The 25,901-nt window shown below is 43.4% G+C and overlaps 1 protein-coding gene across 2 annotated transcripts in view; it reads right to left on the bottom strand.

The window, feature by feature from the left end:
* Positions 1-25,901, bottom strand: part of LOC124556842 (cAMP-specific 3',5'-cyclic phosphodiesterase-like) — a 931,691-nt gene that overhangs the window by 28,005 nt on the left and 877,785 nt on the right. The window lies entirely within an intron of this gene.

The following is a 25,901-nucleotide window of genomic DNA, read 5'->3' as shown; positions in this document are numbered from 1 at the left end:
TTGGGAAACCCTGCAGAGTAAATTTACTAATATGGTATTCGGCGTAAACTGTGCATTATTTGTACTGCCTCCATGCTGCATCTCGTCTTAGGTACGTACCATAAGAAAGATTAAGGCCTGAAGTCATCGCTCTGTACGCTATTGGAGTAGGTCAGTAGGACATACGGCCGCACTTTACAGTCAATGTAAATTCAGGAGGAACAGGGTTTAAATATCCAACAGCAGATTTTCGTTAATCGAGTAGGACGAGTTCTGTAATGGTTCCTTTGATTTCCTATAGAACCCAAGCCCAATTCGAGCATGTGCTCCGTCTCTAATGATCACGTCAACGTCGGGACGTCAAGCCTCATCTTCCTGCGTCAACCTGGGCCTCTCTCTATTGCCTGGAATGGTGATGGTGGGACGCACGAGAGCACTGGACCGGTGAGCCGCCCGGCTTTGGTCATCGCCGCTTCGCTTGTTTGGTAGTGCATGGCGGAAACGGAGACGGCAGGGCGCTTGCTGACGTACGAAGGGAGGGGTTGCAGGTGTCTGTGCGACATAAGACCGCTGCGGCCTTTTCAGGCTGGCCGGAACGCGAGACTGGAACGCGAACGAGTCGTGTAGCAGCTCTCCTTGCCGCTAGTGACGTCAGAAGTGACTCACCAGAGAGACGCTGCGCCTGCCACCAGCAAATTAGGCAGCACGCTGAGCGCGCGCGCGAGCACACACGCATACGCGCGAACACACACACACACACACACACACACACACACACACACACACACACTTTCTACAAGGCACCAATGCTAAGAGGTTCCTTCCTGGGTGCGGAGCTTCCAGGCGACTTTCTCAGCTCTGCTCTAAGTGCCGCTTAGTAGCCGGGAAATCGGCTGGCGGTGCATCCTCCTCTGCGTGTTAGTACCGGGTAAGCGCAACTTTCGCCAGAACTCTGCGGCCGTCTGCCGAGCTGCCTCCACGCGGGTGCTGCAACGTTTAGTGGAATCCCGATACAACGTAAGCGGTTCAAAATTTCGCTGAGATTTTCAACGCCACTGACATGCCTTGTCGGCGTTGTGCTACCATTCGCGAAGATGGAGGGGTGGTGGAAAATAGTCGTACTTATCACCCTGAAGGGCGGCCTTCCACGCTCAATGCTAACAAATTTTTTGTGAACGTGATCCGTCGCACCACTATTTAGACTCCTCTGCAGTTTTTTTTACACTCAACTTACCCCTTTACGATTACAGCGGAAGCCTCTTGGCATCAGAAACAAGCGATTAGTTTGTGTATGACCTTCTCGCTACGAAATCTCAGACGCTGTTGTAACTGTTCCTTAGTGCGACAGGCATGGTGGTGAATCATAGATTTGTTTTCTTTTGGGGAAGGGGAGGGGCATATAATATAACGTGGAACCCGAAGCACGACACAGTCAACAACTGAAATTTCAAACCGTTTTTACCCGCAAATTCTTCACACACACACACACACACACACACACACACACACACATATATATATATATATATATATATATATATATATATATATATATATTCGAACCTGCGACCGTAGCGGTCTCGCGGTTCCAGACTGCAGCGCCTAGAACCGCACGGCCACTTCGGCCGGCATTGGCAGAGGGTATCGAGAAAGTCCAAAGAAGGGTAGCTAATTTCATATTATAGAGAAATAAGGGATAGAGTGTCACGGGTATGATACACGAAATTGGATGGCAGGCATTAAAAGAAAGGCGTCTTTCGCTGAGGCTGGGCATTATTATGAAATTTCGATCACCAACTTTCTCACAGTGAGTGAAAATATTTTGTAGGCACCCACCTCCATAGGGAGAAATGATCACCATAATAAGAGAGAGAAATCAGAGCTCGCACGGAGAGGTTTAAGTGTTCGTTCTTCCCGCGCGCTGTTCGAGAGTCCAGAGGCAGACAAGTAGCTTAAAGGTGGTTCGATGAACCCACTGCCAGGTACTTAATTGCCAATTGCAGAGAAATCATGTAGATGAAGATAGGGTAATATCGCGCGCATGATCCATGCAACTTTAAAATAATTAATAGCAACCTGTTGACCTGGCAGTCAAATGGTACTATGTTTTTCGTACTATTTTCTGTTGAATCTGGAGGAACCGTCTACTACGCAAGCGGTCAATTCGCAAAATTTTTCCAACAGTAAATCCTAGATTATCAGCAGAGTACACGTCAACATGCATTTATGTAAGAAATGACACTAGAATTTAGATAAATCAAAGCACGGAAACCACATGAAACCTATCTTACAAATTCAAACCATATTCTCTCAGTTAAGCATCCTGTGGTTGCACGACCTTGCTAGGCAGAAGAAAAAGAAAGTAGTTGTTGGGTAATTGCGAGTGGAGCAAACGGGCAGGAAGCACATGATTAAACTCCCTCAGTTGACGAGGTCATTCTGAAAAAGACTTTGAAGTGCTGAGACGGCTGTCCGTGGAACATAATGAATGTTAAGCTGCATACGCCTAACACTGCAAACAAAACATGAACCAGTGACTGCCCAATGCGCACCCAGTGATTTTTGCAATTTTACTTTAACTGGACGTGGATCATGCACTCGATGTAGTATTACTGTATCTCTTCTTATAATACGACAGTTTTCAGAACACCAAAGCCAAGTATCGGACCCTTAGGTACTGTACACAGTGAAGAGAAATGTAGACATCGTCCTCAATCCTCTGGCTGGAGTTTTAGAATGATAATTAAGTTTGCCATATTCAGTGCTTGGTTGTTGATTATGTTAATTAGGAGCTGATTTCAAGAGTTCCTCCAAAACCACCATTAAGTCATCCTCGCTTAAGTTTTCCTCGGGTTCCCTAAATCACATTAAACCAGCATCTGAATAATTCCTCCAACACATCACTTCCCGTGTCTCCCAAATAAGTTTTACTGGAAGCATCAACTCTCAAGTCTTTACTCCCGATGTCCAGCTAAAACCTATATTTCCTTATTCTAAAAAAAAACAAAACAAAAAGAAGGGCTTTAGACATTTTACCACGCTGTCAAGGTATATGGATACGCGGGTTACAGTTTTCCAGTCAACCTCTCCAGAAATCCTGATGGACAGAATGCATTACGTTACCCTTGATAATACCAATTACTTGACCATAAAGCAACGTCGGTGTGAGCCAACTGATTGTGATTGAGCTGTTGACATTCTCCGTACTTAGAATATCAATTATCTATCAAAAACCACTGGCAGTTTTATAAATGCCTTCCTTTACCACAGAGAGAGGACGTCGCGAAGCTGCCGTAAAGAAATAAAGAGCGACACAAACTGAACGCCAATTCACGACAAACGAGGAAAAAAATCAAAGATATAGCACAATAACTCGAGGAAAATTTAAGTGTAATTTATTAGATTAGCTAATATGGAATATTAGAATTGAAATTCCTGTCAGTAGCGTTGCAGGCTGAGCTGGACTAGCTCAGTTGGGCGGGTCATGGGGAAAAAATCCAGTATTGCCATCCCACTGAAGAAACTGTACTGACATCCGTCTGAAGTTCGAATCAGGAGGTCTGTATGGGAAAGTAACTCTGCCGTTACCGAAAGCCAGTCCAATGTTGTAACTATGACTGCACCACTTCACTCCGTATGTGATTCTCCCCTGGGTGCAAATACATTATATACATCTTGCAGACGCGATGCTAAATGATGAGACTTGGAAACCTCACAATCAGATTTACTGAGCGCAACGGAAAATATAAAGTCAAGGGGAGATTCTTGGATGAGCGGATTACTTTTACGAAGGAGACACGACACGTTGGTGTCCCGACTGATCGAACTGGAGGAAGAGCGCTGAAGAATTCGCAGGCATATTGACAGGTTTGCAACCGGCAGATTGTCTTCAAATGTGTGCTACAGAGACGTTAGGGTAACGTACACGGGAATTGGACAGAGGCTAGGTCCTTTCGAGAAAATCTACTGTATAAACCAGGTAATTTACTGTAAAATCCTCCGAGCAGTCTACATTGTGTGTGTCATTCAGTGAGCAAATGAATACGATAATCGAGTGCGTACTGAGCTCGTACGGAGAGCCATGTTTTCTTCGTTTTATTTGTGAATGGAAAGGTGAAAGGAGCATTCAGTAATGGTAAGTAGTAATTTCCGGCTTCAAATGGTACTAATGGCTCTGAGCACTATGGGACTTTACATCTGAGGTCATCATCAGTCCCCTAGAACTTAGAGCTACTTAAACCCAACTAACCTAATGACATCACGCACATCCATGCCCGAGGCAGGATTCGAACCTGCGAGCGTAGCGGTCGCGTGGTTCCAGACTGAAGCGCCTAGAACCGCTCTTTCCGGCTTCGTAGAATATATGTATGTGCGGATGTAGAACGTTCCATAATACTGCGAGATGAAGTACGGACTTTGTGCTTTTTGTCTGTCAGGTGACCCGTTAACTTTGTCGGCTGTCTGTGGTAGCATACCGGCGTAAGATATCCAGGAGTCATTGTACGTGTCCGGCGCACGAGCGGTTAACAAGCGTGGCTGCTGCTGTATGGCGTGCCCCGGCACAGATTAACGCGCCCAGCTTGACGATACCCAGTCAGCTCTTTTTATCGTCCGCTGCGGCCTCGTTCAAATCACGAGTAAACATCACGCGTGACAGCAGCTACAACTCCGTCATGGCGACATGGTGGGGCTGACTTGAATTTAGGGTGTCGTATACTGAAATATTCGGCAGGAAACGAGATCTCAAATTAACATAGCTGTAATAAACTCCATCTCTCACTGCCAGGAAAGTGGAAGTTAAGACCGTAAATGGCGAGTCAAAGATTATTTACTTATTATTTCATTTTTTGACAGACCTTGGAGAAAGAGTCGGATGCACCGACACGATAGTCACTGTGTTGTAACGTTGCACGAGAATAAATCTGTGCCCGCTTAGTGTAGTGCGTCGTCAGACCCGAAAGCATAGGTCCGAGGTGATGAGAAACGGCAGCGGAAACACTACAGATCACGAAGAAATGATTTTAACCGGCTCACGTGAATTCGAGGATTGAGTCGGGAATTAAAAATTAAATTATAATCCTATGTAGCACGTCTGATAGATTTTTCCATGATTTTTCCATAGAAAACCATAACGTTCGAAATATTCGAGGAAGGAAAGTTCTATTTACGGCAGCCAGTTGCCAGTCCTATCCAGTTAGCATCCTTGAACTTATTACCATGAAAAAAAAAGAAAAAAGAAAAAACTGGTTTTCCTTAACAGCAATTTCTTTTGTAGGTTAAATACCAAGTCTGCTGGGAAACGGTCGCCGAATTTCAAGAATCGTTCGCGAAGTTCACAACTCATGGGAAATAGGTGCGAACTGTATTTCCAGTAATAAGCGGCAATTTGCGATGAATAGAGCGAAGTAGTTGTACCAGCACTTCAGCGTTTTCTGTAACGGGAACATAAGTATATAACGCTCCCCTGCAACAAAAGGCAGTTTAAGGCTCTCGTAAGGACCGGCGACTCAGCTTCGTTTCAATTTTACGTAACAGCACGTTTCTCCCGTTGGCCCTAGCTTGCGCGGCCATCAGAGTCAATTACAAGTCAACTTCAATGGAAAATCTGCTGTAACATGTAGACATGACGCAGAACTGAAGATGCTGAAGTTCGATCTTCGGAGTAAATCGGTAGTAGCTTGAAGTTTACTGTGTTCACATCGAGGACGTTGGAATCCTCTCATTCTCGAGGAGAGGTTCTAGGCTCGGGTACTCTCAGTTAAGCTTCTCATGACTTCTTTAAAAACATTTCAAGAGGATTCTAGTGGCTAATTCCCACCATTTCATTCCTTCCGTTTGTTCCTCTCCCCTCCCTCATGGCGACGAAGCCGACCTAATATGTTGTTGCGGCTCCATGAAGAGTTGCTATTTGCAGGAGGTTTACGGATAACGAGACAGTAAGTGCATCATTGACAACAAGGAAAGAAGGAAGTAAAGCGAATTTCAAAATGTCATACTAACTTTGTCGCTAAAAGCTGCTATATAATGACGTTTGCTTTCTCCTTTTCTTCGAATTTATGTGTAACAAACAAAATTGTATTTACACGAAGAACAGAGTTTACATGGAATAATAGTGAAATAACATATGCTCTGCAGCACTTATTTACTAATTTATTACTGAAGTACGGATTCAGCCAACTTTAAATCTAGTATTATTGCGAGTATGCGAGAGAGATCACTAAGTAAACATACTTTGCTTACTTTTATTCAACAATTTCCTGAAAAATTATTTTGTATGGTAACTCATCCTTAGGAAAAGCAGATACCATTGCACAAACGCCAGCCGCAAGAATAATATGTCTTGCGCCCCCAGAATCGACTTTTAGATATGTAAATATATGGATATATGTGTTTATCTAATGAATATTCTCCCATAAAATTCGTCCTTTATAATCTAGTGCGGTTAAGAAAAAAAATGTTCGTGTCCGTAAGTACAATACTAGAAGAATAAATTCTTTCCACTAGCCTACACTAAAATCAACTACAATTTAGAAATGGGGTTAATTATGCTAATACCAAAGTTCTGATACAAAGTGTCTGCCTGACAGACAGAAAATCTATATTTTAAAGGATATTTTGATTTTTTTCTTTTTAAAAAACTTCCTTCCGAGCGTCTCCTATTCCAGAGAAAAAAATTTAATTCGTAATTCGAAACTTACGATTCCCCCCCCCCCCCCCCCCCCCCACACACACACCTATTGTTGAGTTCACGTAAGAGGAAAAAATTACGGAGTTCATTTGCAAATCAGCATGTGTGAAACACAAATTAATTTAATGCTTGTAAATTCATTAAAATACATTATGTCACGTGAAGCACGTAATTAACTCAGCATAACGTGTTTATATAGTGAGTTTAGACCTGGTCACCCCATGCTACGCACTTTACGGAAACTTTAAGCCGATAGGTAACCAGTCTTTAACCGAGTCTCTATTACATTACAAAACAAATCTAGTATTTGTTAGTTATAGACATGCAGGAACTATATGTGTTTACTCCACTGGCGCAATGTTTATACCGAGTTACCCATAATCCTAAACAAAAGGTTCATGTTGACATGTACGAACTTGTACTTAGTTACCAGACTGAGCGTAACATTTCATTAGCAAGAAGGCTCACGCTCTAGATGACAGAGTTTTGCTTTTAAAACACGGTATGCTGATGCTTCAGAAACTTACTAGTAACCGACAAGGAACACTGAGATTCAAACAAGACGTTAATTTCTACAAATCACTGTAGTAAACACGGAAAAATAATATTAAAAAAATTTACCTGCAGTATCACATTGCTGATCATCAGAGAAACGTCCATGACTAGAGGAATCCAAGCGAAACTGTCATGGAATAGGGAAGACTGCTCCTTCTCAAGCGTCATATTATAAATACGTAGACACAATAAAAAAGGTACAAAATATCACAGCTGGGTAGAAGCACTATCACAGACGAGGGAATGTGTCGGTGCTGCTCGGGCCGTAGGCGCGGCGGAACTGGCGCGGCGCGCTAGCAGGCCGCTCTTTATAGCCGAGCCGTGACGCCGCCACACGACACAGCCGCTACTCGGAACGATGCTGGCGCGCCAAATTATAATACGTGGAACCGCTGCCTCTGCCGCTGCTCCTGGATCCCAGCCTATTCCCGATCTTCTACTTAAACTGTAGACCGACTACTCCCCCTACCTACTAAAAATATCTATTCCGGTCGGCCCTAAACTAAGCCCTCGCAAGCCGTCTGAGAATATTTCGTTTGTTGTCTTTCGAGGGAACTACAGCTCCGTAGACCGGCTCACACGAACTCCGGAACTTTCACATGCACAATACTCCCAGTTCTGCAACTTGACCAAAACTGCACTTACCATCAGTATCTGCAAGTAGAAGCGGACCTGTAATTTTCTTTTCGCCACTTCCCCCAATATACAAGGGTGTTCAAAAAGTCAGTATAAATTTGAAAACTTAATAAACCACGGAGCAATGTAGATAGAGAGGTAAAAATTGTCACACATGCTTGGAATGACATGGGGTTTTATTAGAACCTAAAAGAAAAAACAAAGTTCACAAAATGTTCGACAGATGGCGCTGGGCAGCAAAACGTCAGTGACTGCGCATGACAATCGTGTATAAAAGGAGCAGTAATGAGAGAGAGAGAGAGAGAGAGAGAGAGAGAGAGAGAGAGAGAGAGAGAATCAGATGCGCCAGCAGTCGCAGCATGTTGATGTTACCTGAAAAGGCACTTTTAGTGAAGCTGTATTACCAGAATGGGGAATGTCCTAGTTCAGCGTTACGATCTTATCGCCATAGGAAGGGGATTCGAACGGGTAAAGGTCCGTTGACAAATGCAGCTGTGGCAAGAATGATTTCGAAGTTCTAATCCACGGGTTGTTTGGACAATAGACCCCGTAGTCGCCGACCGAGCACAAGGCGTAATACTGCTGAGACAGTTCAGGAAGAAATGGAGACTGTAGCGGGTTCGTCTATGCACGGGGAAGTCAGCGCACGTGGAGTCGCACGTCGCACCGGCATTCCATACGCTACTGTTTGGGTGGCACTTAGGCGAACCCTCCGATGCTATCCGTACAAAATCCATCGGCATCGTGAACTGTTACCTGGCGATTTAGTGAAGCGGAGGGCATTTGCTGTGTGGGCGTTTCAAAAGATGGCGGAAGATGATGATTGGTTGAGTAACGTGTTGTGGACCGACGAAGCTCATTTCACGCTCCTAGGGTCTGTCGACGCCCACAACTGCAGAATTTGGGCTACCGAAAATCCTAGAGCTGTTGTGGAAACTCCATTGCACGACGAGAAAGTCATGGTATGGGTTGGATTTACCACATCTACCGTTATCGGGCCTTTTTTCTTCGAGGAAATGCGTGATTCTGGTTTTGTAACTGCTACCGTGACGGGTGAGAGGTACGCCGATATGTCACAGAATCGCATCATCCCCAGCTTGGCTGGTAAACGCCTGCTGGAACGTACGATGTTTATGCAGGATGGCGCTCCACCTCATATTGCTAGACGCGTGAAAGACCACTTGCGCGTCGTGTGCTCAGCCGCCACTTTCGTCATGCTTGGGCCTCCCAGGTCCCCAGACCTCAGTCTGTGCGATTATTGGCTTTGGGGTTACCTGAAGTCGCAAATGTATCGTGATCGACCGACATCTCTAGGGATGCTGAAAGACAACATCCGACGCCAATGCCTCACCGTAACTCTGGACATGCTTTACAGTGCTGTTCACAACATTATTCCTCGACTACAGCTATTGTTGAGGAATGATGGTGGACATATTGAGCATTTCCTGTACAGATCATCATCTTTGCGTTGTCTTACTTAGTTATGCTAATTATTGCTATTCTGATCAGATGAAGCGCCACCTGTCGGACATTTTTTGAACTTTTGTATTTTTCTGGTTCTAATAAAACCCCATGTCATTCCAAGCATGTGTGTCAATTTGTACCTCGCTGTCTACATTATTCCGTGATTTATTCAGTTTTCAAATTTATACTGACTTTTTGTTCACCCGGTGTATTGTAGTAATGTAGCAACATCAAGCTAAAGAGTATTATTACATTTTTGTTGCAAAAATTTTAAAAAGAGGTAAATTATTATCTTAATACTCTGACAGATGGATGAAGATAAAATGTTTAAAGAAAAGAAAAGTGACGAAAGTCTGGGACATCTAATATCTTGTCGGCCTTCCCCTGGCCGGCCGGCGTAGTGCAGCAACTCGGTATAGCATGGACTCAACAAATCGTTGGAAGTTCTCTGTAGAAATAATGGGTCGTGCTGCCGCTATAGCCATCCATAATTGCGAAAGTGTTGCCGGCGCAGTATTTTGTCCACGAACTGACCTCTCGATTACGTCCCATAAATGTTCGATGGGACTCATGTCGGGCGATCAGGGTGGCCAAATCATTCGCTCGAACTGTCCAGAATGTTCTTTAAACCAATCACGAACTATTGCGGCCCGGTGACATGGCTCAGTGTCATTTGTAAAAATTCCATCGTTGTTTGGGAAAATGAAGTTCACGAATTGGCACAAATAGCCTCCAAGTAGCCGAACATAACCGTTCCTAGCCAATGATCGGTTCAGTTGGACCAGAGGATCCAGTCCATTCCATGTAAACACAGCCCTCGCCATTATGGAGCCAACACCATCTTACACAGTGCATGGTCGACAACTTGGATTCATATCTTAGTGGGGTCTGCGCCACACTCGAACCCAACCATCGGCCCTTACCAACTGAAACTGGCACTCATCTGACCAGGCCACGGTTTTCCAGTCGTCCAGCCGATATGGTCACGAGCCCAGGAGGGGTGCTGCAGGCGAAGTCGTGCGTCAGCAAAGGCACTCGCATCGGTCGTCTGCAGCCACAGATCGTTAACGCCAAATTTTGCCGCACTGTCCTAATGCATACGTTCGTAGTACGTCTCACATCGATTTCTGCGTTTATTTCAGGCAGTGTTGCTTGTCTGTTAGCACTGACAACTCTGCGCAAACGCCTCTGCTCTCGGTCGTTAAGCGAAGGCCCTCGGCCACTGTATTGTCCGTGGCGAGAGGCAATGCCTGCAATTTGGCATTCTGAGCACTCTCCTGACACTGTGGATCTCGGAATACTGAGGAGGAGATTAGTGTTGAACGTCCCGCCGTCAACTAGGGCATTAGAGACGAAGCACAGACTCGGGTTAGGGAAGAATGGGGAAGGAAACCGGCCGTGACCTTTCAAAGAAACCATACCGGCATTTGCCTCAAGCGATTTGGAGAAATCACCGAAAACCTTAATCAAGATGGCCGGACGCGAGTGTGCTAACCACTACGCCACCTCGCTCGGTCGGAATACTGAATTTCCTAACGATTTTCGATATGGGATGTTCAATGCGTCTAGCTTCGACTACCATTCTACGTTCAAGGTCAGTTAAATCCCATCGTGCGGCCGTAATCACGTTGTAAACCTTTCCATATTAATTACCTGAGCACAAATGACAGTTCCGCCACTGTATTGCCATTTTATACCTCGGGTACCATCTGTGTACGTTCATATCGTTATCCCATGACTTTTGTCATCTCAATGTATAACAAAGAGTTTGAATTTTAAGTGCTTCTACTCAGAAGATAGTTTTAAACTAATGATAACATTTAAGTTTTGTACGAAACACGTTCCTGGCTAAGAGACGTCTGCTAGTATCAAACAAAAGGCGTTCATTTGAGGATGACATTTCTGAGAATGTACCTTTGTAGCACAGCATTGTATGAAGGCGAAACATGGACTGTGGGAAAACCGAATCAGAAGAAAATTGCAGCATTTGAGATGAAGCACTACAGAAGAATGTTAAAAATTAGGTGTACTGATAAGATAAGGAATGAGGTGGTTCTCCGCAGAATCGACGAGGAAAGGAATATATGGAAAACACCGACAAGAAGAAGTGACAGGATGATAGGACGTGTGTTAAATACTCAGGGAATAACTTTCACGGTACTAGAGGGAGCTGTAGAAGAAGACAGAGATTGGAAGACATCCAGCAAATAATTGAGGACGTGGGTTGTAATTGAAACTCAGAGAGGAAAACGGTTGGCACACGAGAGGAACTTGTGGCGGGTTGCATCAAACCAGTCAAAAGACTGATTACTCAGATCAGTACGTCCATTTCACTAGTTCGTGTGCATCCCCGAAGACGGCTCGGACTGCCGGCTTCACAGAAACCATGGCGTCTCTTGGCTTACTTGGACAAAATTCACACGCCAAGAAAGCAACAACTTTAAAACACATGACTCTGTGGTGGAGGACGGCTTAGAACCAGTGTTATTCGCTTCCTTTCCTTTCTCATTAACAAACAGGGCGAGGAAATAAAAAATCTGTTACCGAATGACCTCCGTAAGCACCCTGGCAAATCTTAACTTATCCTCATGATTCTTGAGCGCTATAACCAATGGAGAGAAGAAAGATGAGGGTTGAATGTCCCCCTGGAGACGTGGTAATTAGCGACAAGCTCATTTTGACGAAGGAAATTGGTCGTGCAATTTTACAGGAACTGTCCTGCAATTGACCTTAAGCAATTTAAGGAAAGAAACGGAAAACCTATACGTGGATTGTCGGACGGGAATTTGAATACGAATCCAGTGTCTTACCACTGTGCTATCTCGCTCCGTACACGCGCGCGCGCTCACGCACACACACACACACACACACACACACACACACACACACAATGGAGACAGCAGAAGGGTTTCATATCTAATACTTCAGAAAAATAATATTTATGCAGCTGTTGCCCACAATTCCCGATGATGATCTTGGATGCGAGGCGCTCAACATCATGGTCATCAGCGCCCTGACGAAAAGTCAGCAGGCCATTTTCATGAGGGAGGGAAGAGACGACGACGACGGCTGCCCCCATCTGCAGAGTAGTTTGTAATGCATTTAAGTCCGCCTCGCCTCCGCACAACTTCAGGGACGAGACACGACATTTCACAAAATTTCAGAACCTGTGTAACACTGGTGTCAGTATCGGCGAGGACGGTCGGCACAACTCCAGCCAAACCTAGGGCTGACCTGATGTCAGTATGTAAGACACATGTAGGCAAAATATGTTGAACCGGAAGTGGCACTTCACAAAGTGGAAGGAGGAAACCGTGTGTTAAAGGACTCTGTCCTATGCGCAGTCTGGTGTGCAGCATTCCTTTTCATCGTTCTGGTTGGCGTGATGGCCGCCATTCCTGTGTTGTCGATACGAGGGGCCGCAGTTCGTTCGCCGCCAGCTCCAACCATTCAGTTTCCCGCTGATGAATGATTCATCTGCCAGATAATGAGATGACAGCGCACAAGGGGACGACACATCAACGTAAGACACCATTTCGACATGCGTCTTGCCACGTTGTTGGAGCTGCCGTAGTGACTCATGGATGAGATGAGTCGACTGGGCCACGGGGATACATTTGAGGGACGGCCTTTAGGGCACTGAGCGAGTCAATAGACGAGAAACCTTGTACTGTGAATCCACTCCAGTGCCGTTATAATGCCGTACAGCTCAGCATCATAATCTGTAAACTGTTCCGAGAGGCGCACTCTGAAAATCATATACGGAAAAACAGCTGAACAACCGAGGGCATTCTCTTGCCGGGATCCATCCGTATAAACAACGATTAAACTGTCTGGTACAGACTTAAATTTGAAGAAAGCAGAGTTTACTGCAGATTACGTTTTCACAACTCTGTTTTCTTGTACTGCGTCAAGTTTAAAACCATTTTGGGCTTCTTAAGACGCCAAGATAACAGTTTATTCCATCCCTGGCTGTGTATTCGAAGGTCTGGTACATCCAGATCCTCGAGTCAGTCAGTAGCACGTATCCCGAACGGCCTGTTCGCATGGGGGTGATTCCCGTACAGCCGCTCAAAGTTAAGATGGACTGTCGAACTAAATGCCGATTGCTGAGACAACGCCGAAATTTTCAGAGCCTCTCGAACCAGAAAGAGGCACCGTCGAATCCAGAGGGATGATTCATTAGCCTCTGCACACAGACTCTGAATTGGGCTGTCCGATAGCTTTCTGTCGATATCCCAATACTCTCGTGGTGGACAGCGTCCAACAAAAATGGTTCAAATGGCTCTGATCACTATGCGACTTAACTTCTGAGGTCATCAGTCGCCTATAACTTACAACTAATTAAACCTAACTAACCTAAGGACATCACACACATCCATGCCCGAGGCAGGATTCGAACCTGCGACCGTAGCGGTCACGCGGTTCCAGACTGAAGCGCCTAGCACCGCACGGCCGCACCGGCCGGCCAGCGTCCAACATCTCGAGGTAGGAAATACGGGCTGATCCGTAAACCACGCTGCCATACGCTAACCGTGATCAGACAAATGCCCTATAAAACTGCAGGGGGCGGGACGTTTCAGCTCCCCACGCCCTTCCACTGAGGCATTTCAAAATGTTCAACGATGTGAAGTCCTTTGTTCACAGGTCTTCCAGGTGAGGGAGAGGGGTTATTTTAGAATCAAATAATAGGCCCAAACAGCGCACATTGTCCTTAAAATGTAAAACATTGTCCCCATTGAGACCCTTGGGCGATTAAAACTTTGACGAGCACTTTTAAAATCGACGCACGTAGTGGTCTCTGGCAAGAACCTAAACCAAGTTTTAATAGCCCAAGATTCCAGCCTCTTGTAGTCAACTGCAGTTGTCTCGTAGTCATTGTCAGTTCGGAGGAGTAGGAGAGGACTGCAAAGTCATCCACAAACACAGCATTAAACAGGGCTCCTGACTGCAGAAAAGATGCCATTGATACCAACTGCAAACAATGTGACACAGAATACACTGCCTTGGGGGACCCTATTCTCCTCAACATAGCCGTCAACAAGGCATCACAGTTCCCGTCTAAATTACGCGAGAACCTCAACTGAACTTTCACACTGACTAAACTGACCAGTTACTCCTGCGAATTTTAATCCGATCTGTCAGTACTACAAACATTCGAATAGTATTCAAAAATCTGAGTGCACTGCACTGCACCATGTCTCCTTTGTACATACGCTCCATTATCCAGTTGCCGTCTAACTCTCCGCAGTTGATTATGTTATTTCCGTCTGATGTCACACAATTTTGTATCACTTTTTGCTCGCATTTGGAAACACTGATCTAGCTAAATGGCGTCATGGTCAAGGCACTGGTCTCCTCTACAGGAAGAACACAGTTCAGTTCCCGTCTAGCCATTCTTACTAAGAGCAGTTGTCCTTAAATCATTTCAATCGAATGCTAGAAGAGATACCGTATTTCAATTGGACTGTGACCAATTTCCTTGCTCTTACTCAGATAGAGCTCCGCGTCTGAACATATCGAAACTGACCCTGAAAACTAACTTGCTCTTCTTCCTTGCGCACCACCACCACCACCACCACCACCACCACCACCACCACCAATTTGACTATCACTGTTGTATGACGACTACATCTAGACTGTTACATTCTATTCCTGCTGTTCTGTGTCAACTCCTCACCATCCATTATGTCTTGATATCGACCTGTTCTTAAATTGGAATCCGGCATAGATGTCCTTCAATCCATCTACCATCAGTTCATCTGACTATATGCTTTGTCCAGTTTCACTTCACTTCTTTTTATTACGGTCCCCCATTCCAATCTGTTCCCTGAACCATTTGTTAATATTCCTGTCTCCGCAATAGTGAAGCAACCCTCAGTGTTGGAATGGTTTTCCTATTAAACGTCCCTCCCTCATTGCCACACGCAAAAACTGGTAAGGCACACTAATTCTAAACTTTCCGCATCAACGGTATTTCAATGAAATGATATAAGATTTTTTCTCGAGTCTATGTGCACCAATACTTGTACTGTCCACTAATTAAGTGAGCGCACTATCTCTTTATGTAAAAAGAAAATAAAAAAACAACTGATCCTTATCGTTTTAATACATGCAAATATCACCTTCGATCAAACACATGGGGGCTCCTGAACCAAAAAAGTGTCTGTCACTTTGTGCAAAAATGGCTCTGAGCACTATGGGACTTAACTTCTATGGTCATCAGTCCCCTAGAACTTAGAACTACTTAAACCTAACTAACCTAAGGACATCACACAACACCCAGCCATCACGAGGCAGAGAAAATCCCTGACCCCGCCGGGAATCGAACCCGGGAACCCGGGCGTGGGAAGCGAGAACGCTACCGCACGACCACGAGATGCGGGCTGTCACTTTGTAAATGCCCTCTAGATTCTTCAACTCGTAGAGAATCGGTTGGAAAGAAGTTTAACTACCGTGTTACAACCGAAACATAGTAAACGATGAGGCAGGCATCAGGGAACATTTTCAGCAGTTCCATCCCTTAAACCCCGTATCTTTCAAAAGACTTTCAAAGAGTAAAAGCATAAGAGAGAAATCGCGGTCTCGCGCCGTACGATGGACTCCCTTAGCTACACCTTACGGTGGTTAGCAGAGTTTCGATGTAGATGTAGACGTTTAGCTTGGTGGTTCTGTTTCTTCTTTTTCGATAGACGTAAGATTTGTGGCAGCTCACGGTTTCGTGATTTCTCACCCCTTATTTCGGCGTCGTCGTCGTCGTCGTCGTCGTGGTCGTCGTCGTCATGAACAATATTTACTGCGATGGCGGCGACGTTGACAAGCATGACGACTGTCGACATCGAGGCCCCACTAACTTACACAAACTGCCGAAACTTGAGTCTCCACACTAATATCAGCCAGCAGAAAGGGATTACTATAGCTGCATGCACCTGGGTGAGGCTTTACAGCGTAGTAAGGCAATGTAAGATGGTGCAAGATGTTCGAAATACCGAGGAAAATAGGGGCGAGCTATAAGGGAAAGATGGGTAATATACAGGGTGGCAATTATTGAACTGTATGAAATAAACTGAGGCGTTTGCGTTAGGACGTTTAAACTGCACAGTTGGTCGCGGGGCTTGATGGGAATTAGTATGCGCATACGTGGTTTGCTCCAGCAACGAAGCCCACTTTGCCGGCCGCGGTGGTCTCGCGGTTCTAGGCGCGCAGTCCGGAACCGTGCGACTGCTACGGTCGCAGGTTCGAATCCTGCCTCGGGCATGGATGTGTGTGATGTCCTTAGGTTAGTTAGGTTTAAGTAGTTCTAAGTTCTAGGGGACTGATGACCACAGCAGTTGAGTCCCATAGTGCTCAGAGCCATTTGAACCATTTTTGAAGCCCACTTTCATTTGGATGGGTTCGTCAATAAGCAAAACTGGCGCGTTTGGGACACTGAGATTCGCATTTCGCGCTCGAGTAGTCTCTTCACTCTGAACGGGTGACTGTGTGGTGCGCAGTGTCCAGTCACGGAATAATCGGTGCGATATTCCCTGATGGCACGGTCACTACCGAACGGTACATGAAGGTTTTGAAATGATTTCATCCCCATTATCCAAACTGACCCTGATTTCACTAAGATGTGGTTCATGCAAGATGGAGCTCGATCCCATTGAAGCAGGAGAGTGTTTGATGTCCTAGTGGAGCACTCTGGGGACCGTATTCCGGCTCTAGGGTACTCAAGAGGCCACTGGCATGGGTCTCGATTGGCCGCCATATTCTCCGGATCCGAACACATGCGTCTCCTTTTTGTGCGGCTATATTAAGGCCAAGGTGTACAGCAGTCACCTCAAAACCACTGCTGAGCTGAAAACAGCCATCCAGGAGGCCATCGACAGCGTCGATGTTCCGACACTTCAGCGGGTATTGCGTCTGCGCCACACCATCGCCAACGATGGCAGGCATATCGAACATGTCAAAACCTAAATGGGAATATCTGTTGTGATGTTTACATGCTGAATAAGGTGTGTGCACGTGATAGTTTGTAATTAACTTACGTTTTTCTCATATAGTTCAATAATTGTCACACTGTACAATACGTACAAGAGCCAAGAGCCAATAGGAAACAATAAGAGTGGAAGGTCAAGAATAAAGTGCTCGGATAAAAAAGGGTGCGCCGGCCGGAGTGGCCGAGCGGTTCTAGGCGCTTTAGTCTGGAACCGCGCGACGCTACGGTCGCAGGTTCGAATCCTGCCTCGGGCATGGATGTGTGTGATGTCCTTCGGTTAGTTAAGTTTAAGTAGTTCTAAGTTCTAGGGGACTGATGACCTCAGAACTTAAGTCCCATAGTGCTCAGAGCCATTTGAACCATTTTTGAAAAAAAGGGTGCAAGTCAAGGATGTAGTCTTCCGCCGCTACTGTTCAATCTATATATCGAAGAAGCAATGACGGAAATAAAAGAAGGGTTCAACAGTCGAATTAAAATTCAAAGTGAAAGGATACCAATGATAAGACTCACTGATGACATTGTTATCCTCGGTGAATGTGAAGAAGATTCACACGATCTGAAAGCAGACTAGGACTGGCAAAAAGGGCATTCCTCACCAAGAGATATGTACCAGTACCAAACATAGGGCTTAATTTGAGGAAGAAATTTCTGAGATTGTACGTTTGGAGCACAGAATTTTATGACAGTGAAACACGGACAGTGGAAAAATCGGAATAGAAGAGAACCGAAGAATCTGAGATACGGTGCTGCAGAAGAATGCTGGAAATTAGGTGGACTGATAAGGTAAGGAATGAGGAGGTTCTCCGCAGAATCGGCGAGAAAAGGAATTTATGGAAAACACAGAAGAAGAAGCGATAGGATGATAGGGCATCTGTTAAGTCATCAGAGAATAACATCCATGGTACTAGACGGAGCCGTAGAGGGTAAAAACTGTAGAGGAAGACAGAGATTGGAATACATCTAGCAAATAATTGAGGACGCAGGCTGCAAGTGCTACTGTGAGATGAAGAGTTTGGGCAGGAGAGGAATTCTTGGCGGGCCGCATCAAACCAGTTAGAGGACTGATGACTCAAAAAAGGTGGAGTCACCACAGACAGGTACTCTATTCTAGTCAGTCAATTAATTACTCTGCAGGAAAAGGGCAATTTATCATTTGTGAGACAATTTTGTATGCGTGTAATGTATCTCTACACATTTGATTGTTATTCAATCCACTGATGACAAAAGAGAATGTCGTCAACGGCGAAGGAGGTCTTTTCATTTCCATGGTGGTTAAGCGTCCGATCGGCAGCAAGGACACATGACATGGAGCACGTGCTCATATTCGATAAGGATCAGGCCGGCGCCGACAGCTCTCTTATGTAAGTAACCCCACTGGCTTCTGCTTAGGACGGTTTAGCCAATGTTAGTGACGGGAAAAAGCAGGATAGTCACAGTAACAGACGAACCTACACTTTCAAGATTGTAACAGTAACGTTTCACCATATCTGCCATTTCACTCACTGCGAGAAGGACGTCACCAGAGTAAGAAGAGGAAATAAATAAAAGAAAGAAAGAAAGAAGGAAGACTGGCTTTTAACTTACTGTCAACATGGACAGGAAGTGAAGTCGGGAGTGGGTTTGCGGAAGGGACAATCCAGGGATTCCCATGAACCGATTACGGAAGCCAACGGAGAATCTCATCGGTTTCTCTGGAGTACGCAGAAAAAAGAAGTAGGTGGACATGGAGCTCTCGTCTGATCATCGCTTTCTGCTCTTTGTGTATTTGTTTCGCCCAAGGTGTAAAAGACGGTGGAACTAATAACAGGGGAACTACTCTCTCCAAACATAAAGTTTTCACACTCACCTGTTTCTTGTACAAGTTTTAACACACACTGTAGCGTAGCCTATGAGTGACAGCGAATGTGTTACTACTGTACCGTCGTCCTAGTTGCAGTTCGTTCACGCAGTATATGATAGAACATAAAAGGTTGCTGAAGTAATGCTAATGAACGTGACTTTCATACGAGCTATTCATCATGTCGATATGAGATTTCTGTTAAGTTGTTTTCTGTATGGGGAAATAAATCAATTCGCCGTAAACCTAATGCTCTTACACGTAGACCAAATGATCCAGCAACAATGATTAACATATAAGCACGAAACCTAGAGCACAACACACACATTCGCCCGCTTCTTACATTTCTTTCATTTTAATACAGCGTAACTCTGAGTCATGTGACTTTTTTTTGTTTTGTTTTAACCGCAGTGAAAGCAAAGGTGACAATCAACGATCTCATGTATGTAAGAGCTAAGAATATGCCCACTCCAAAAATGCTGAGGACAAATACGTTCACAACTATTTATTGTTAACACGGAAGTAAACGGCAACATTTTAAATCACGTGTTATACATAAAAAATGTCTTGATTGACACAACCATAATTACTGTAGTATTACAAGATGACAAGGCTTAATGTGTTTGTAACCATTATAGTGAAGCATAATAATTCCGGAATATGAAATAATTTGATTTGCATCTTATTATCTTACTTATAACACAGCTTTGTTTGAAACTTAGTCATTCAGTTGTTGTTCGTAATAATATATTGTTATTTTCCGGTGTCTGTCTTTTGTGCAACAAATAACCTCGTTCCTCTGACAGAAGGTAGGCGTTGGAGAGTAACACATTATGTACCATACCTTAGTTATGTCCAGCATTGAGAAGCATACCTTCAAAGTCCGGGGAAGCGGTTTATTCATATCCAACATTCGTGAAACACAGTTTTAATGTTAGAGAGATACGTCAGAAGTATAGGAAAATCGTCCATGAAGGGAAGATAGAGACGAGACGTTAATTGCTAGAAATTATTGCAATACTATAAAGAAAGCTCTGAAAATCGTACTAAACAAGACTTGGTTTAGATATTGTAGACTGATGGACACAGATAAGATACATGTTTGACATCGCGTCAGTCGTTGGGGCCGATCTGAAGGTTATATAATTCCCGAAGAATCAAGTTTGCCAAGATCGCTGCTAATTCTTTTTATTACTATTGCCGCTTTCGACAGATCTACGTTGTCATAATCGAATCTTGTAACATTATTATACGTTCATGCTTTTTATGATACTGAAAGTGACATTTATGTTGGGTCAAATTGTAATTTGCCACAACACTGCAAGTGACAGTGATGTTGCGTCAAATTGTACTTTGCCACTTTTTATTACAGTTTGACGCACCATCGTCACGTAACTTTCAGTGTTGTAAAAAGCATGTTCATCTAATATTGTTACAAGATCCGATGATGTCAGCTTAGATCTGTCGAAATCGGTAATGGTAATAAACAGGATTACTAGCGACCTTGGCAAACGTAGACTTCGTTACAGAATTACTTTCCTTGACTGTAATGATAACTGGATTAGTAATGCTGATAATTTAATACTGTGATCAGAAAAACTGTCAACAGTTTCTCTTAGTTCATTTCAGCTCAGTTAACTGCATGTTGTAGAATGTAAATATGAGAGGATCGTGATATCAATAACTGTTATTCTGTAGAAAAGTGGTTAACAAATCGTGAAACCTAAATCGTGTGCAAATAAATATGTTTATTACAATTACCATAAAATGCACTTTTCTGTTGTGTACATTTTATAATGATCCACCAGGTGCTCACATCACTTAATTATACCATCGGGGAAGTTCATGACAGCCCTTTCCTAATAGTCCGCAGCTCGTGGTCGTGCGGTAGCGTTCTCGCTTCCCGCGCCCGGGTTCCCGAGGGGGTCAGGGATTTTCTCTGCCTCGTGATGACTGGGTGTTGTCTGATGTCCTTAGGTTAGTTAGGTTTAAGTAGTTCTAAGTTCTAGGGGACTGATGACCATAGATGTTAACTCCCATAGTGCTCAGAGCCATTTGAACCTTTCCTAATAGAGCTAACGACTGATGTTTTACTTTGAATACAACTTGAAATATTCAAAGGAAGGCAATTCAGTCATTTATCCTTAACAATCCTCAATAAAATAATGTTACTTCTAACTCCGCCATAGCCGGTCCCAAGCCCGGTTGAAAAAGGAGGAGGGGGAGGAGTAACACCTCGTAAAAAACCTTGGTTCACCTGGCCCGGATGACAGCACCTCGTGAGGGCCCCTTGCCAGGGACACGGTGAAGACCTCAACGGCAGCGAAGGCGGAGATGAAGATCATCGGTACAGCGGAACTGGCGAAAGAGGCAACCTTGCTTTTTTGGATACTATAAAAGCTATCGTCCAAGTTTATTTGGACAAAAGGCACGACGGTTCCACAGGTTAGTGGCGGTAACCCTACAGCGTCTGTTCCACGTGTTAGTGGCGGCTGATCTATAAAACTCAAAAGTGGAACTCCGAGCTTAATCAGACTGAAATCTCAATTTCAGTCACAAACCCAGTCCAAATAAATCAACGTGGATAGAGCACCTTCAAAGACAAATTACCCCAGTGGGTCAAATCCCACGGTTGAAAAACCGCAAGTGGTCTATTCGGATTCTGGGGAGACCACAGAAATGTGTATGGAGGTAAATCGTAGTACCTCAAAACCCCGTAATAAGAAAATCAAACCAAAATCTAGAATTTGGCTAATGACATTTAATGTAAACTCTTTCTTAAAAATGGGAAAACTAATAAATATCCCGGACAAATCCAGAGAACGTAAAATCAAAATTATTGCATTTCAGGAATCACGATATACAGATGAAAATCCTTTTGAATCAGAAGGATACAGGATATACAAAGGAAAACCTGGAAAACGATCCATGGCAAATTGTCCACAATTTGGAACTGGATTTGTAGTAGATACATCAATACTTGATTCAGTCTCGACTTTCAAATCTTACTCGGGTCGGCTCTCCACGATGACAATAAAATCAGTTAATAAGATATACACCCTAATCAACGGACATGCACCAACTAACATCACTAACAAAAACAAAGTAGAAGAAGTAGAAGAATTCTGGAACCAATTAGATAATATTCTCCAAAAAATCCCAAATAACCATGTCAAAATCCTTATGGGCGATTTCAATGCACAAATTGGTAAAGAAAAGAAATATCGACATTGGGTAGGTAAATGGTCAGGGCCTACACAGACCAACCGTAATGGCATGTGACTCATTGAAATCTGCAAAAACCACGACCTATTTTTCAAATCAACATTTTTTCAAGAAAAGAGCCTCGAAAACGAAAACTTTGATCTCACCTAATCCATTACGAGGTGAATATCAGTTGGATCATGTAATGATCTCCCGCGTAAATACAGTAGAAATCATGAAACTTAAAGTCCTTAATGGACTAGATCTAGATTCCGACCATTACCCAACAAAATTCACCCTAGATGCCATTCCAGAAAAAATAAAATTCTCTAAGAAATCTCTACACCGTAAATATGATGTACAAAAGATAAATGGAAATGAACAATTTACAAAAGAAACACAAAATTTAAAACCACAAAATTGGCAACAACTGCAAGCAGGACTTTTAAAAGCAGCTGAAACTGTAGCACTGCAAACAAGAACACGTAAACACCCATGGTGGACAGATGTGTGTGACCAACTGATAAATCTCAGACAACAAGCGTGCCAAAATTGGTTGTGCAACAAAAATCAAAAGACCCTGGAAGATCTCAAAGATACCAGGAAAACAGTCACAAAAGCAATACGAACAGTCCGTAAACAACACGAAAATAAAAAATTGCAAGACATAGAAAATTATTTCAAGAAAAACAATTCCCGAAATTTCTACAGAGTATTTAAACCAAAATTAACAAAGTACTCTCCTCCATCACTCCAATTCAAAAGTGAACATGGGGAAGTTGCCCATACCAACACCAAAAACTGTGAAATTCTTGCAAAATACTTTTTTAAATTACTGAATTGTGAAAAGCCTGCAGAAAAATTTGAGTTCCATCACACACAACAAAACCCAGACTCAAAGCCACCAAGTTTACAGGAGATTGAGATAATTCAGTCACTGAAAAATAACAAAGCATCAGGAGAAGACCAAATCATCGCAGAATTATGGAAAAATGCAGGAGAAAATCTTATTGCAAAACTCAAAGAAATTATACATGAAATCTGGAAAACTGAAAAAATCCCCACAGATTGGAAGACAGCAATCATACATCCTCTGTACAAAAATGGGAGTAAAACAGATCCCAACAACTATTGTGGAATCTCTTTATTGTCAATAGCATACAAAATTCTGTCTCAAGCCCTACCAAACCGAGCAGAACCTCAGCTGGATTCAAAACTAGGCGAATACCAAGATGGATTCAGAAAAGGTCGATCATGTGTAGAACAAATCCTTAACTTGAAAAACTCAATGAAATATTTTCATAGTACTTCAAACAAAAGTTATGTCATCACGTTTGTCGACTTTAAAAAAGCATATGACAGTATAGACCGAGAATCCCTTTTTGAAGTATTAGCAGAATTTGGACTAGATCAAAAGACAACAAACATCATAAAAGAAATACTCACGGACAGCAAATCCAAAGAAAAATTTATGGGAGAATTGAGCACAGAATTTGAAATAGACACAGGAGTACGACAAGGGGATGTACTGTCCCCAGTGCTCTTCAATTGCGCTCTTGAAAAAGTTGTTAGAGAATGGAGAAAAGCAGGTGCACCAGCACACAGACTGGGACCAAGACGTAAGGGCATAGAATTAGACTGTTCAGCATTTGGTGATGGCATGGCACTGATCGCACAAGACATTACCGATGCACAGAAACAGCTAGAATTATTACAACAGCAGGCAGCAAAAATAGGATTACAAATTTCATTTGAAAAAACAAAATTTATGACTGACATCAAAGATGCACCTTCTGTTCTCAAAATTGGTAATAACTACATCTCTCGAGTAAAAGAATTTAAATATTTAGGTGAATGGATTGCAGAAAATTGTAATGAAAAGAAATCTGTCAGATAAAGAGTCCAGAAAATGGAGACGGCGTTTCAATTAACAAAAAACATTTAAAACAAAAAGAGTCTCTCGTGGAACTGCAAAATACGACACTACACAACAGTAATTAAACCCGAAGCTCTCTACGCATCTGAGACACCAAACCTTCAACACAGAACACTGAAAGAGGAATTAGAAGTGAAAGAACGTAAAATAATGAGGAAAATCCTAGAACCAAGAACTAAAGATGTTGTGCATTATCCAAAGCCCAATGCAGAAATATATAAAAATACCTCCAAAATAACAGACACAATGCGCATGAGGAGAATCCAGTTCATGGGGCATTTAGAAAGAATGGGCTCAAACAGGTTAACGCACAAAATCCATACATTTTTAAAGAACAAAACAGCAAGACCGAACTGGTACAAATAGACAGAAAAAGACCTGAGAGAGTTAGGGTCTTCAAATCTACACGATAAAAATGAAATCAAAAAAATCACAAACACACGGGGTTTTGAGGAAGAAGAGAGAAAAACTAACCGACATACGTGGTCTACGCAACGAAAGCTAGCCCATTCGTTGTTTATGAAGGAATACTGGGCGAAAAGGAAGGCCAACAAAAGTTGATTACGCGTGGTCCTAAGTGATCCATCCGCGATGAAGAATAAGAAGAAGAAGAAGAAGAAGAAGAATGTTACTACTGGAATATGCCGAACATACACAAGCAGTTCCTAATGCAAATCATTAAATAATTTGACGGTGGCTTCCGTTCGACCCTAAGATTTTTTTTTTTGTAACAGTTTAGTGTGACGCCATTATCTGGCAACAAACAGTTCATGTACGTGAAGAAAGCAAAATAGCATTGTGGCGCGCACCTACGTCGAGCTATAGGTCTCTTGGTAACTAGACTGGTGAGTTGGTCCTCAGATGAAAGAAATGTAAGTCGACTCTACTTCCAACAGGCTCTGTACTGTTCAAACCTTCCTTCACTTTCGAGGTAGCTTATTTTTTCTGCCTCCGCACTGCAGTGTACTGTAATGTAGCGTGCTTATATCTAGTTTCTGCGCGTATCGATTGTCACGTTGACCGGTAATTATTTAACAGAGCGGCAAGTTCTTATTGATCAGCACATTAGCGCTAACGCTGCTAGTACAAGACGCGTGCTACCTACTGTACAATGAGGCATTCTCAAAGTGATGCAACGCTGTGAGGGGTCGCCAGTGTCCATCAATCCATAGGCGATGAGGTCGGTGGAAAGTACGACGCTTACGTAACCCTTGTTGTGAAAGACTGTTCTTCGGCTACCTTTTTCTCCCTTTGTGCAAGTTCGACATTAGCTGTAACGTCAGACTCAACATTTGAGAACAACCAAATAGAGAGTCTTACGTTACAGCTTTTTAAATTAAACAACGTTAAAGAAATAGCATGAGGCAATCCTAGAAAACTTTCCTTTTTGCTGTAACAACCGATTTACTGTTTCCTTTGCAATATAAGTCGCTATGACGAGAAATGATACTTGGCTGTAGAAAATTTTCTTGTAGCACTGGATTCATCACATCAGCATATCTGAACACTATTCTGCTTGAATTAACTCACTGACACAACGCAGCGGTACGTTGCTTCCCATGACCATACGAGTCTTTGGCAACTTACGTCAACTTACTGTATTTGGAAGAAGATCGTACTT

Source organism: Schistocerca americana, chromosome X (genome assembly GCF_021461395.2).
Source record: "Schistocerca americana isolate TAMUIC-IGC-003095 chromosome X, iqSchAmer2.1, whole genome shotgun sequence".
NCBI lineage: Eukaryota > Metazoa > Arthropoda > Insecta > Orthoptera > Acrididae > Schistocerca > Schistocerca americana.
The sequence above is the reverse complement of the archived record's forward strand: the minus strand, read 5'-3'. Positions and strand labels throughout refer to the sequence as shown.